Here is a 14,376-nt window from a genome sequence, read left to right on the forward strand (position 1 = left end):
GGATGATATCCCACAGGATAATATAATGCAGTGATTGGCATGTTGTCTGTGTCAGTGGCTCAGACAACTGTCTGTGTCATAAGCTATCCTGCATAACTGCTGGTTCTGCTTGGGAGTCAGTGATGGCTCCTAATATGCAACCACCTGCTAATGTAACAGTCAGAGGTCACTGACAGTGGCTGTGACTGCAGAGAGGAAATACCTATAAGGGGCATGCCATTAATCCCAATGGTGAGTGGCACTAGTGCAGCGTAGGTCTCCCAATGCTATGTTCCCATGGTATGGCTGTCAGACACATACCTATACACCAGTTGACATACCACTCTGTACATGATGTACACAGTTTCCAGCATGGCCTGCTGCCCTAATATACTGATAAACCTTATCAGGCCAAGGTTGGCAGAGTGAGACTGCTTTCTGACATCCATCGCATAGTGTGACAGTCATAGGGCTCCACCAGTCACAGTCGGTAGGCATGATCTGTCATTGGGCAACATTAACAGTGTTTGTCCCAGTGTCAGTAGGCATATGGCAATGTTACTTCTGGTATCCGTGATAATCCCTATCATGGCATTTCTGGTGACATGGCTCAGAGATATAGGACAATGCTTGGCACTACATGCTAGTTATCCTCTGTGCAAGTAAGTATTGCAATTATTTCCATCATGATGTAAGAAGAAAGTCATGCAATATGCCTGTACAGAGCAAAGACAAATGTGTTAGGGAAGTGTAATACTGTATGTACACATGGTGTTGCCTACTCGTGCTGTGGCTCTCTTAACCAAAGCATGGTCCAAGTCCTTATCTACACTTCCCTGGAGTGGTGCCATGACATTCCCAACATATAGCATCATGTGTGTAGCAGTATGGGTGACCACTACAGCCACCCCAATGTGCGGTCCGCTCTGGTGGGACCTGGCCACATGACAGTCTCAAGCACATACCCCCCCCCCCCTTTGCAGACAATAGAGACAAATATGTCAACAAAGCCATTTATTACCTCCTGTGGGATGCTTGACAAAGCATGAATGCACCTCCCCTTCTGATGAGACAGGCATGTCTGCAGAGCCCTATGCCCATGCATTATGTCATCAGCATTACAACTGCATGATCCTGGCTGTACAGGACAGGAAGAACACAGGCTCATCATGTCTCACCACACCTCTGACTGGTGGACAAGTGCAATTAGCAGGCTGTGCGATAATAGGTGGACATTGCTGTGTGATAGTTGGGGTGGGGGTGCCCCCCCAACACAGAGGCACAACCACCTCAGGTAACAGCAGCTTGTAATGTTGTTGTGGTGTTGTGTAGACATGGTACATGACACCTGTCACCACACACAACAAGCAGGACCAGAACACACAGTTTAGTTACAAATGTAAACCCAAAGGACTGGCCCAGGTAGTTGCTGACCGCAGACATCATTATGTTGCATATAATGGGTCTGTAGTCATTGATAACCTGTATTACCTTACTGTCTGCATCATGTACACTCCCTTTCCTCCCACATGTGACACATGATATTCCTACAACCTGTCCCATAACTGCCATATTGACCGAGCAGTTTGTAACTGGCTTCACAATGGAAGGCACACAGCATCTATTGCACATGCTAGCATTCCAGGTTGAATCCCACTTGTGATCTGACAAGGGTTACTAACACCATTGTGAAGCCTTTGCATTCATACTGACACCACTATCTGCACACCAGCTGAGTGGACAATGGCACTTGTTCTATCCTTGCACAGTGGTGGTGCAGGCACTAACCAACATAACTATACAAGTCTTTGCATAAGTATCCATATCTCTATACCCATGGGGTGATCATCATGGAGCTGATCAGCACACATATACATGGGGCAAACACAGTTGAGTGTACACACTTGGGATGTGTGATGGGGTGCATGACTGTTACACATGGTGGACATTTCTAAAGCAGTCAGCAGGGATATAGGTGAAGGTACATCAGGCCATACAACCTCCAGACTGAGCCAGGCCATCTGACTATACCACCAGTACAGGCAAAATGAACAAAGCACGCATGTAGGCATCTATGATGCTGTCATTGTAGGGGTCACTATGTGGCCCATTAATGGCAGACATACACAATATAGGGACATCCGACTCCAATAGCTGATCTATAAAAGCAGCAGTGCTCAACAGGGCACAGTCCTGGGTCCTCTACTGCTTGGACTGCATATCACCACAGTACATGTGAGTACTGAATGACTGTGGCAAATGATGTTGGCAGCTGCCTACTAATTGTGATACTCATAGAGTCTTTGTGTTATGTCAGTATCTTACAAGAATGTATTGTAAACACATGGCTGGTGACATACTATAGGCTGTAAACTCTGAGCGAATATATATGTAACATCATTTCCGTCAATTAGACCTATGTCCCTGGTTAGTAGCACATCAGTCCCAACATGTGATGTACATACTCAGGGGTAAAAAATGAGCACACAGACCTGGCCTCACAGGTTTGCACCTAATGTGCCTCAGATCGTCATGTCTGTACAGTGGTATGGCAGGAATCATGTGGCATAGCTGAGGCCACAGTCACCAGTAGGTGACATGCTCTTAACCTCCACATACTCTTCTCTCAGCATGCCAATATCTGAGTACAATGGCCATTTGTTGATGTACTTTACCAAGCTGTACTGGCTACTGCACACAACAGTTATGGTCCCTAACAAGACCACCTCACAACTTCAGTATGCGCTCATTGCTGACTGTACACAATGAGTGTCATTGCCACCAGTGGCATATAGACTACTCAGAGGTGATCTGTGCCTTGTATACAGGGCAAGGTGTGACCCTGATGGAGTGCATATGCTGCCTATCTGTAGGGAGCATAGTAGATGGATGACTCACCGTATGGACATTAACCTACTATGTGACATTAGTACTACATGCTTGTGGGAAACATTTGTCTAGCAGACATAAGCACACCCTTGAAACAGACCCTGCCTAATGGTACACATAGCACCTCAGTGCACCTCAGCACATGCCATCTGTGTGATTGGCTGGGTGACCATCACCTCAACACATGGAGTCTGCCTAGTCCCTCTTGGACTGGGGCAATATGTGCTGATTCTGTACTGAGAGGTATACAGATGTCTCTGATTGTGAGGGCTGTATGGCCATTATGCTAGTTAAGTTCACATGTCCTATGGCTCTGTAACATGATGTATAATGCTGTAACAGCCTCACACACACATACATGGGCAGGCTAGCACTATTTCAACACACTGCATACAGGACATACCAAGGCACAAACATAGTGCAAGTTTGCTGTATGTAGATTAGAACACTTACATATGTATTGCTACACACTACAGATCATTGTACCTGATGCACACAACACACCTCATGTCTAGTAGTACTATCAGTATAGAACATATAATGCTTCTTGATATCAGCAAGCCTTGTTGTGGTCTGTCATTTGGGCGGGTCACATCACCAGCTACAAATAAAATAATATAAAACCCTATCTATCTCTAAGTTACAAACGTTATCATGTGTATGGCATATGGATATACACACACATACCAAGTTGGGTGGAGTGAGACTAGAACCCTTACCCATCTATTTAGTGTTATACACTATAGACCACAATACTTATTGCACACACCAAGGCTTAAGTCTCATACTACACTGTCAGCTGGTATTCTTAAGGTGGCTGACATCATCAGGCCTTGTAAAAGAGGACAGCTTGGAAGCCAACAGCAATTTACAGGCCCAAAAAGTGCATAACCATTGCATTTAGATAACCTCTATGGCACATCAGGTGTTTTGCAGGGGAGTATACACACACACACACACACACACACACACACACACACACACACACACACACACAGTCACAAACACACACCAAGTGGGCTAGAGTGAGATAAGAACCTCTACCTATCTAGTCATACACATTACAGATAACAGTACTTATTGCATGCACCACAGCTTACATTGCTTGAATACGTGATTGCAGCCAAGCCACAGTACTTGTGCATTACAGAAACTAGGCTTGTGTTGAACAGCATATGTGGCCTGCAGAGTGATATTGCTTCATACTGTTAATTGCATCTAGTATTCTAGCAGTGAGATAGCTTTTGTTATCCTAGCTATGTGTGTACAGTTACCAGTATGGCCATATGTGGCTGCTTGCAGTTAGATAGGTGAAACTGTGAGCAGAGGCAATGTCCTCTGACCATACATGTGTTGACACCTTTATACATTACACCATCTGCTCACCTGTGTCCGTCTATGTGATGACATCGAGCAGGCACAGGGGTCTGTAAGTGAGTTGATTATGTACTGTTGCATCCTTAGTTTGGATCCTTTGAGGAACATTATAGCTGTGTGATAGCACAGATTTACTCACTATTAGTAGGGTATGTCAGACAATGCAGATATCCACACAAACATTTCTGTATATAACAGGATGCATATATAAATGTAGCTGTGTGTATGATATGTATATGTGTGATGTAGATATATGGGGGGAGTCTATGTATCATTTTAACATATATAGCAATATTTATTAGTATATATCTATTTGGCACAACATAGCAATAGATATACTATGCATGTGAGAGAGAGACATTGAGAGAAGGATATGTATACGTATATGTCTGTATGTATAGACATTTATATATAACGGGTCATTTCGATGAAGGAGCAACATAATTGCGCTCATTTTAACTAAGTGTATGGGCATGTCCAGTGGGACTGTCATTACTTATAATGTGACTGCATGGCACACTTACATGTACTCCAGTCCAGGATGTTGTATGTTACAGACATTAACATCTGCCCCTGTTTCTGCAGTACTGCACTTCACTCAAAATGTCCATGGCATTCCCCAGCTGTCTGCTGTACTTAATATGTGACTGAGGTTGGTATGTTACAGCACCAACAGACTGACAGTCGGCATACCTCTCAACTGTCCTAATTTTCACAGAATGTCAAGAGTTTTGCCTCATATGTTTGGCCTGTTCCTCATACATTTGTGGTCTTCTAGTGAATTACTGAATATTGACATCAGTACATTCTATTAAATACAGACAAACATTTGAGTTTCAGACTTTATATCCTTCTGACAATATGTAATAATGCAACACCTATAATTCCAGCAACTTTCTAGGTATATGTGACCAGTACTTAAAATCTGTCCCTATGTTTGGACCCCCCAGTCATTCGGGCTTTGTCCAGACTTCTTGCACTAAAAGGTTGAGAGGTATGACGGTCTGTGAAAACACCAACTCAGTACTGCCTCACATGCAAAAGATGTGAGTAATTCCAGATTAGAACCATCAACACCATCACCCATACTAGCTTCCCTAGCCCACTGAGCCACACAGGTCACTAGACAGAGAGGAGTCATTCATCACACAATCAACAGCATAAATATGTACATCGTTATCCTGTGTGAGGAGAGACATACAATGTGTGAGTGATATTTGTGTTACAGCCCTGAGATTGCCTGGTCCACTGATATACCATAGCTGATTTTCTTTTACTGCGGTTATAAGGGAACATTGCTGTTTTGGGGGATGGGGAACAATAGCACATGATCAGCTTGGATAGACAGCAGTCCAAATATCACGTGTGCCACTGTTTAACATCTCCCTTACCTGATGTCATGAATATTCCAACTATGAGGCCTACTGAATATTAAGGAACAAATACCATTGGACTGGGTATCTGTAGTCCCATGTGGATGTTACATCTGTCCAAATAGCCCACTATATGTCTTTGCATAACAGCAGCAGATCCATACATATGATACCTTATTATAGTAATTCTTACAATTAGTGTGTAGGTTAGAGACTTACCCTTGCAAATGCAGCAGTTGACAGAACTGTAGTTCAGGGTTGACTCTGTCTGATGCTGCAACTGTTTCTGCAGGATCATATTGTTTAGCATGGCTCATACTGTGAACATCTGTGCACATGTGGCTGGAGAGTACTGCAGGGCTCCAACAGATCGATTGAGGCACCAGACGCATGACTTGAGCAGCCCAAACACACGCTGCATGATGTTCTTAGTTTGTGCATGTGCCTTATTATGGCATTCTTTGGTAGGTGTGTGTGCATTTCTGATGGGTGCCATCATCCACGGTTCCAGTGCATAGCCAGCATCCCCCAGTAAATAGCCACTTGGGATGTCTCCCCCCTTGCAAATATCTGTTACAGCTGTGATGCATGCCAGATATGAAAGTCGTGATAACTGCCAGGGCTGCCAGCACACACATTCGTGATAATACCCTGGGCATTGCACATGACCTGTCAGTTGATGGAGTGGTACCCCTTGCAGTTGACGTAGATTCTACCCTCCTCACTGGGTGATGCCTTGATGTATACATAAGTGCAATCTATGGCATAAAAAACAACAAACTGAATAGTGTAGCAATCTAATAGTACAAAAACAAATATTTCAAGTTAGAAACTCTTCATCAGTGTTAACATCACATCCTACTACAAAACAATTTATACAGATTCAGTTAAATCACAGCCAATAACATTCACCAATTCATCTTAAAGGAATACTAAAGCCTTAAACTCATAAAGGATTTTGCAAAACATACATATTAAAGTGCAGTAGATAATAATTAATGTAAACAGTTTTGTCTCTGTTTTAAAACAGGTTTTAATGATACCATTTTATTTAAACTAGGTGTTTGATCTGCAAATAATAGAATAATCCACTTATACTCATTCATTACTAACTTGTTATTTATATCCCCTGTCTACTGCTTTTACTTACAGTGTCAGTGACCTTAAACATAAAACCATGTCCTGAATCAATTTCATGTATATGCTTAGCTAAAGCATTTGTTAATATTTTGTGTCTAATGTCAGAATTATGTTCAATTATTCTGTCTTTTAGCCTTCTATTTGATTTTCCTACATAAAAACAGGTACATTGTTTACATGTGGCCATATAGACAATGTTGATGGTACTGCAAGTTGCAGCACATTTAAAATCAAACCTCCTTCCAGTTAGTGTGTTAAAATGATTCACATCTTTATCAATAAAATTGCAACAGCAGCAATTATAACATGGGAAAGTATCACACTTGCTGGTCTTTATCAGGTTAAGATGTTCCTTAAAATCTTTATAACACAGCTGTTGCTTGAGGTTCATACTATTTCTATAGGCAAATCTAGGTACGGAGCCAATAAACTTCCTTAATTCTGGTAAAGCTTGTAATATAGACCAGTTATCAGAAACAATCTTTTGTATATGTGGAGTGGTTCTATTATATGTTGTTACATATCGTAGATATGTATGAGCAACAGGAACAGGAAGTACTTCATCAATATTATCAATCCTATTTCTGAAGTATGAACTAGCATCATTATCACATAACCCAACAACTTCATTATAATGTAAAGAAAGCATGCTAGCATCATAACCTCTGTCCATAAATAGTTTTGCCATTTCTTCTATTTGTTGTTGAAAAAAGTCAATATCAGTATTCAGCCTACTTAGGCGTATCATTTGGCATTTAACTATCCCTTTAAAGACATGGGCGTATGCATGCTTCTCTTATGCAAATACTTATTGCCATGTACTGGCTTCCTACATACAGTGGTATGCATATTAGTACAATCATAGCAGAGTGTTACATCTAGAAAGTTAACTCTTTCTGATGAACAAACTATTGAAAATTCCAAAAATTGAGTACTTCTATTTAAATATTTAACATATTCATCTAATTCTTGCCTGTTGCCTTTCCAAATAAAAAAACACATCGTCCACAAAATGCTTAAAAAAGCAGATCTTATCAGATAAACGTATAGCATTATTAAAGATTGTTTCACATTCCGAATAATCAAAACCAGTGTAGCATAAGTATTAGCCACTGAAGTGTCCATAGCTACTCCGGATACCTGGTGGTATTTCTTATTATTAAATGTAAAAATATTATTTTCAAGGACGACCTCAAGTAGCTCGCAAATAGTTTCGTCCTGATGTCCCTGTAATAGGCCCTGTTCACATAACAGCCTTCTAATTGCTGTCATCCCATACTGATTGGGAATTTCTGTGAAAAGGGATTTGATATCCATTACAACCATAATAAAGTCAGATACATTCATACCATAAAACCATGAACTCAAACCGGTCAAAAAATCTTTAGTGTCCTTGATATAACTTCTCACATTTTTCAAATAAGGGGAGAGAGTGTGCTGCAAGTAAATGGAAATAGGCTCAGTGAGCCAACCAAGCCCAGAGACAATTGGCCTCATGGGTGGTTTTTCAAGTGACTTAGGAATTTTTGGGAGGCCATATAAGACCGGTCTAACCGGTGCAGATACTGTAAAGTAATTGAATGTATCCAAATCAATATCACTCATCATTTGCAGGTCATAAATTATCATCTGATTAATATTTAAGCAAGATATTTCCACAAAGGTATCTACATCTGATAAAAGTGCACTCATATTTAAAAAATAATCAGACCTATTCATCAACACGATTGCACCACCTTATCGGCTTCTTTTATAATGATTTCATCTTTGTTTTTTAAAACTGTTAGAGCTCTGTGTTCATCCATTGATAAATTATAAAGTTTATTAATTTTCCCTTTTTCATACAAATATCTTATGCATGTTTCAAAAGCACTATTAAATGCACAAACTATAGGATAACTGATGGGAATGGAAGTACTTTATGTCTGCATTTAAGTTACTTAGCATTAATAGAATCACGAAAATTAAGTTTCAAGTCTAATTCCTGACAAAACAGTTTAAGATCAGTCAGTGCATCAGTTACTGTATCCATGCTGGCTAATAAAAAACTTAGACCCTTTTGTAACAACAAGGCTGTTGCTGGTGTGATTTCAATGCTCGAGAGATTAACAATAGATTTAAACATAGATGTACTCACTTCTGAGTTTTGTTGTTGGAGCGGGATCCGCTCTGGCTCCTCTCCCTCTTCCTCTGAATTGGACGTCCCCTCGATGAGCTCCGTTGTCTCGCCTGAAATTGCTTCAAGAGGACAGGCTGCTGAGATGGCTGAAAAAACATGGGAGTATCTTTGACTTGTGAATTAACCAGTTGTTGAGTAGATGGAGAGGTGTCTAGTGTACTATGCTCATTAATAGGCTGGTGTACTGATTGCTCTCTAGTTGTTAAGCCAATAGGTGATTTAACCAGTCTTGCTGAAGTTCCTGGTATAGCAAATACATTCAAAGTGTCCATTGAATTTTTTACCGACATATTTGGATTATTTATGTTATTTGCAATATTTCTTGATGCCTCCTGAGTGTTGTGTTTAGGTCATGAGAGAATATGGCCAGTGCTAAAATCATTGATATCTCTCTTAAGTTTACGTCGCTTAACAGCCTCCATTCTCATATCATATTTATGCAGTCTATCTAACATTTTGTCATATTCTACAGTGTACAAGGTAAAATTAGGCAAGGAGGATATCTCACTCTCTTGTGTGACTATCTCTTGCTGCATTTGTTTTTCAATGTCCAAAAAAAGTTAATTCATCAGGTTCATATAATCAAGTCCTAACTTAATGATCAACTAGTGCCTTTTTTAAGGAGCATGGGATGCATATTGCCATACAAGGGCATTTTTAATACCCTCAAACCCTGAGGTGCCATGCCCAGCTGTAAATAAACATTAAAACTATACCATTGCCACTGTAGTACCTTGTATTTTTCAACTCTGTGTTCCAGCTTCTTCAGTAGTGTAACAAAATCTGAGTCATCATCTCTCTCTATCTGTTGCTTTTTACCATCATGAGAGGCAGCCAGAAAGAGTAAGGGATTAGTTTGTCCCAATAGGTCGTTCAGAGTACAGCTCATGTTGAATTAAAGTGTAATTAAAACGGTTGTGAAAAAGTAGAGGTGTAGGTGGAGAACGCCTCAAATCCTGATGAAGTACTTCCTGTTCCTGTTGCTCATACATATCTACAATATGTAACAACATATAATAGAACCACTCCACATATACAAAAGATTGTTTCTGATAACTGGTCTATATTGCAAGTTTTACCAAAATTAAGGAAGTTTATTGGCTCTGTACCTAGATTTGCCTATAGAAATAGTATGAACCTCAAGCAACAGCTGTGTTATAAAGATTTTAAGGAACATCTTAACCCAATAAAAAACAGCAAGTGTGGTACTTTTCCATGTTATAATTGCTGCTGTTGCAATTTTATTGATAACGATGTAAATAGTTTTAACACACTAACTGGAAGGAGGTTTGTTTTTAAATGTGCTGCAACTTGCAATACCATCAACATTGTCTATTTGGCCACATGTAAACAATGTACATGTTTCTATGTAGGAAAATCAAATAGAAGGCTAAAGACAGAATAAAACATAATGTTGACATTAGATGCAAAATATTAACAAAAGCTTTAGCTAAGCATATACATGAAACTGATTCAGGACATGGTTTTATGTTTAAAGTCACTGACACTGTACATAAAAGGAGTAGATGGGGGGGAATATAAATAACAAGTTAGAACTGAGTGAATATAAGTGGATTATTCTATTATCTGAAACACCCGGATTAAATCAAATGGTATTGTTGAAACCTGTTTTAAAACAGAGACAAAACTGTTTACATTATTATCTACTTCACTTTAATATATATGGTTTGCAAAATCTTTTATGAGTTTTTTAAGGTTTTTGAATTGGTGAATGTTATTGGCTGTGATTTAATTGAATCTGTATAAATTGGTTTGCAGTCGGATGTGATGCTAACACTGATGACGGGTTTCTAACCTGAAAGCTTTGTTTTTGTACTATTAAATTGCTACGCTATTCAGTGCATTGTTTTTTATTGCATTTACTGTTCGAGCTGCATTTTACTTGAATTCCTGATTGGCTTAGTGCATTTGCAATCTATGGCATGCAGTACCTCAGGGTAGTGTGCTACATGGTAGAAGTGTTGCATATTGCTGGCCCTCACCTCAGGGGTCAAGGGAAAATAAATGTGCTCACTAAGATGTGGTAGCATGGCATCCAGGAACTTGTAGAGTACCCTGGATGCTGATGCCTGTGAGACCCCCATCATGCCCAAAGCTGGTCTTTGGAAGGTACCTGTGGCTATTATCGTAAGAGCTACACATACCTTTGCTTCCACTTGGATGGGTTCCCCACTGTTGGCTCTGGGTCTGAGTTGAGGGGGGGAAGATTCAGTGAGTTCTTGTAGTATAACCCTGCCCACCTTCTATCGCTCTACAACCTACAGCTCCTGTAGCTCCTGGAAGGTTACACTGGACCTGAACACTCTTTTCCTTCTCTGCTTAGGCCTATTGTCACTGGCAGCATCAGTACTGACCTCAGCCTCAAGCACATACAGATGTAGCAGACCTGCAGCAGCATCAGTACTGACCTCAGCATCTACCACATACAGATGTAGCAGACCTGCAACAGCATCAGTACTGACCTCAGCATCTAGCACATACAGATGTAGCAGACCTGCAGCAGCATCAGTACTGACCTCAGCATCTAGCACATACAGATGTAGCAGACCTGCAACAGCATCAGTACTGACCTCAGCATCTAGCACATACAGATGTAGCAGACCTGCAGCAGCATCAGTACTGACCTCAGCATCTAGCACATACAGATGTAGCAGACCTGCAGCAGCATCAGTACTGACCTCAGCATCTAGCACATACAGATGTAGCAGACCTGCAACAGCATCAGTACTGACCTCAGCATCTAGCACATACAGATGTAGCAGACCTGCAACAGCATCAGTACTGACCTCAGCATCTAGCACATACAGATGTAGCAGACCTGCAACAGCATCAGTACTGACCTCAGCATCTAGCACATACAAATTTAGCAGACCTGCAGCAGCCCCTAGCATTCCTTCAGTTAAAATTTCCAAGTCTGTACTCCAGTGGTGTAGAATATGATGGAAAAATCAGATTGTAGGATATATGCATACTTTATAATCCTCTGCTGTAGGTGCTGCTTGTGTGATTGTTTACCTATGATGCATTGCACCTGCCTAGTATATCATTAACATAATTTAATCACCCTAGTTTAAGTTAAACAAGGATCAACAGTAATTAATACATCATTAGCCTTTTAGATACTCTCAGCAATGTGGCACGGCATGCAAACACGTGCCCCATAGGTAAACGAAAGCTTAGCAGTCAGTGGATACATCCTCCAGACTTGAATGCTCAGCACAGCAGCATGCCATGAAAACAAGCGGAAACATGCACTCCATAGGTAAACAAAGCTTAGAAGTCAGTGCACTCACCCTCACCCCCCCAGACGTGCACAGTCAGCATAGATGCATTTCACGCAAACAGGTGCAGCTGAGCTCCTGTCCACTCAGATGTTAATGGGCACACCTTCTCCCGATGTCAGCTACCTCTTCTGTGGACACCAACATGGTTCTCTACCTACACGGAGGGGATCTGCAGACACGATTACCTCATTATGCTATTCAGTGACTTCACCTCATTTACATAGGGATCCGTGCTCAGAATCTGGATACTACACACTTCCAAGCCCTACCACTTTAGCAACACAGCACCAAGGCGCCACTGTAGTCACTGCAAATGGGGTCCTGTAATACATTTCTGTCTCATGATATTAATTTTGATTTTTCCATTTTTTTTTTTTTTTTTTTTTTTTTTTAATAAGGCATGTTTGCTCACTGTGGCAAACAGTGCAAACATGCCCAGATTATTTAAAAAAAACTTTTGTTTTAACATATTTACTGTAACTTTTGAGATATACAGAGGATAGTTTCACTCATATCTGTGTGTGCTTTGTCATTTCTGTCCATCCACCTAACTTTTGCAGCCCCTTTTGTCTATCTACAGTAATGTACATGGAATTTTTCCATCAACACTACAGACACTGACCACAAAAAACGAAAAAATAACAAAAATAACCCAGCTGGGTATGAAACTAATAAAATAAACAAACCACGACCACCAGAGTACTTCCGAAGCATTTATTGTTGCTCCACACACGAAGCGCTTTCACCATTGAAACATGGCTTCATCAGAGTGAGTGGTAGCTCATCAACCAACCATATTTATACACATAATAATCATCCAATTACACATATAAACATTTAAGACACAACCATCTTAAAGAAATACTGTTACTAACTAAATAAAACATGTATCAAATTGGATACCTAAAAATACTTAAAAGACTTAAAAAATGAATACCCTCCCCGCAAGTGCACTATGTATATAATATATATAATAATGTTCACAAATTTGACCATGTTTGTTCACTGTATTAACTTTTGTTGTATACACTAAATAGTATCTAGATTATATGTGCCCTTTGTCTCAAAATGGGTCGTAGTGAAATGAAGTCATTCAATCCAGGTGGCATTGTTGCATTCAACATAACTTGCCATTTGTATATTCACATAGTATAGTTTGTACAAACTTTAAGAGATTTTTATTTTTGTCATAGATAGGGTGTTGGTAAATGAAAGAGGAGGTGATGTAAAATTAAAAGTGGAATTATTAGAATACAAATGGCAAGTTATGTTGAATGCAACAATGCCACCTGGATTGAATGACTTCATTTCACTACGAGCCGTTTTGAGACAAAGGGCACATATAATCTAGATACTATTTAGTGTATACAACAAAAGTTAATACAGTGAACAAACATGGTCAAATTTGTGAACATTATTATATATATATTATATACATAGTGCACTTGTGGGGAGGGTATTCATTTTTTAAGTCTTTTAAGTATTTTTAGGTATCCAATTTGATACATGTTTTATTTAGTTAGGAACAGTATTTCTTTAAGATGGTTGTGTCTTAAATGTTTATATGTGTAATTGGATGATCATTATGTGCATAAATATGGTTGGTTGATGAGCTACCACTCACTCTGATGAAGCCATGCTTCAATGGTGAAAGCGCTTAGTGTGTGGAGCAACAATAAATGCTTCGGACGTACTCTGGTGGTCGTGGTTTGTTTATTTTATTAGTTTCATACCCAGTTGGGTTATTTTTTCATTTTTGTGGTAAGTACCCGACTCTATAGTACCTCCGTTGTTATAATAATGTCCTTTGGAACATTTTATTTATTTTCTATTGAATTAGATTTATTTATTATTGAAATCTATCATAGAATTTCAAAAAAACTTGTATTTTTCATGGAAGCTGCAGTAGCGGAATTGACTGCTTCAGTAAAGCAGTTGACGGCATTGCTAAGAGACAAGAATGTTTTGCGTAATCCGCAAGTGATGCTTGCAGACTCTCAGGTAGAACTGTTCACATTACATTCACCACCAGCCCTCAAAGTGGTGAACAACACCAACAACAATAGAGCTGTTAGTAATACTGCTGGTAATGTCAAAATAAACGATGATGTTGGCGATCGACAAAATGAAAGAG

Source organism: Protopterus annectens, chromosome 17.part0, assembly GCF_019279795.1.
Source record: "Protopterus annectens isolate FY-2018-M chromosome 17.part0, PAN1.0, whole genome shotgun sequence".
Lineage (NCBI taxonomy): Eukaryota > Metazoa > Chordata > Ceratodontiformes > Protopteridae > Protopterus > Protopterus annectens.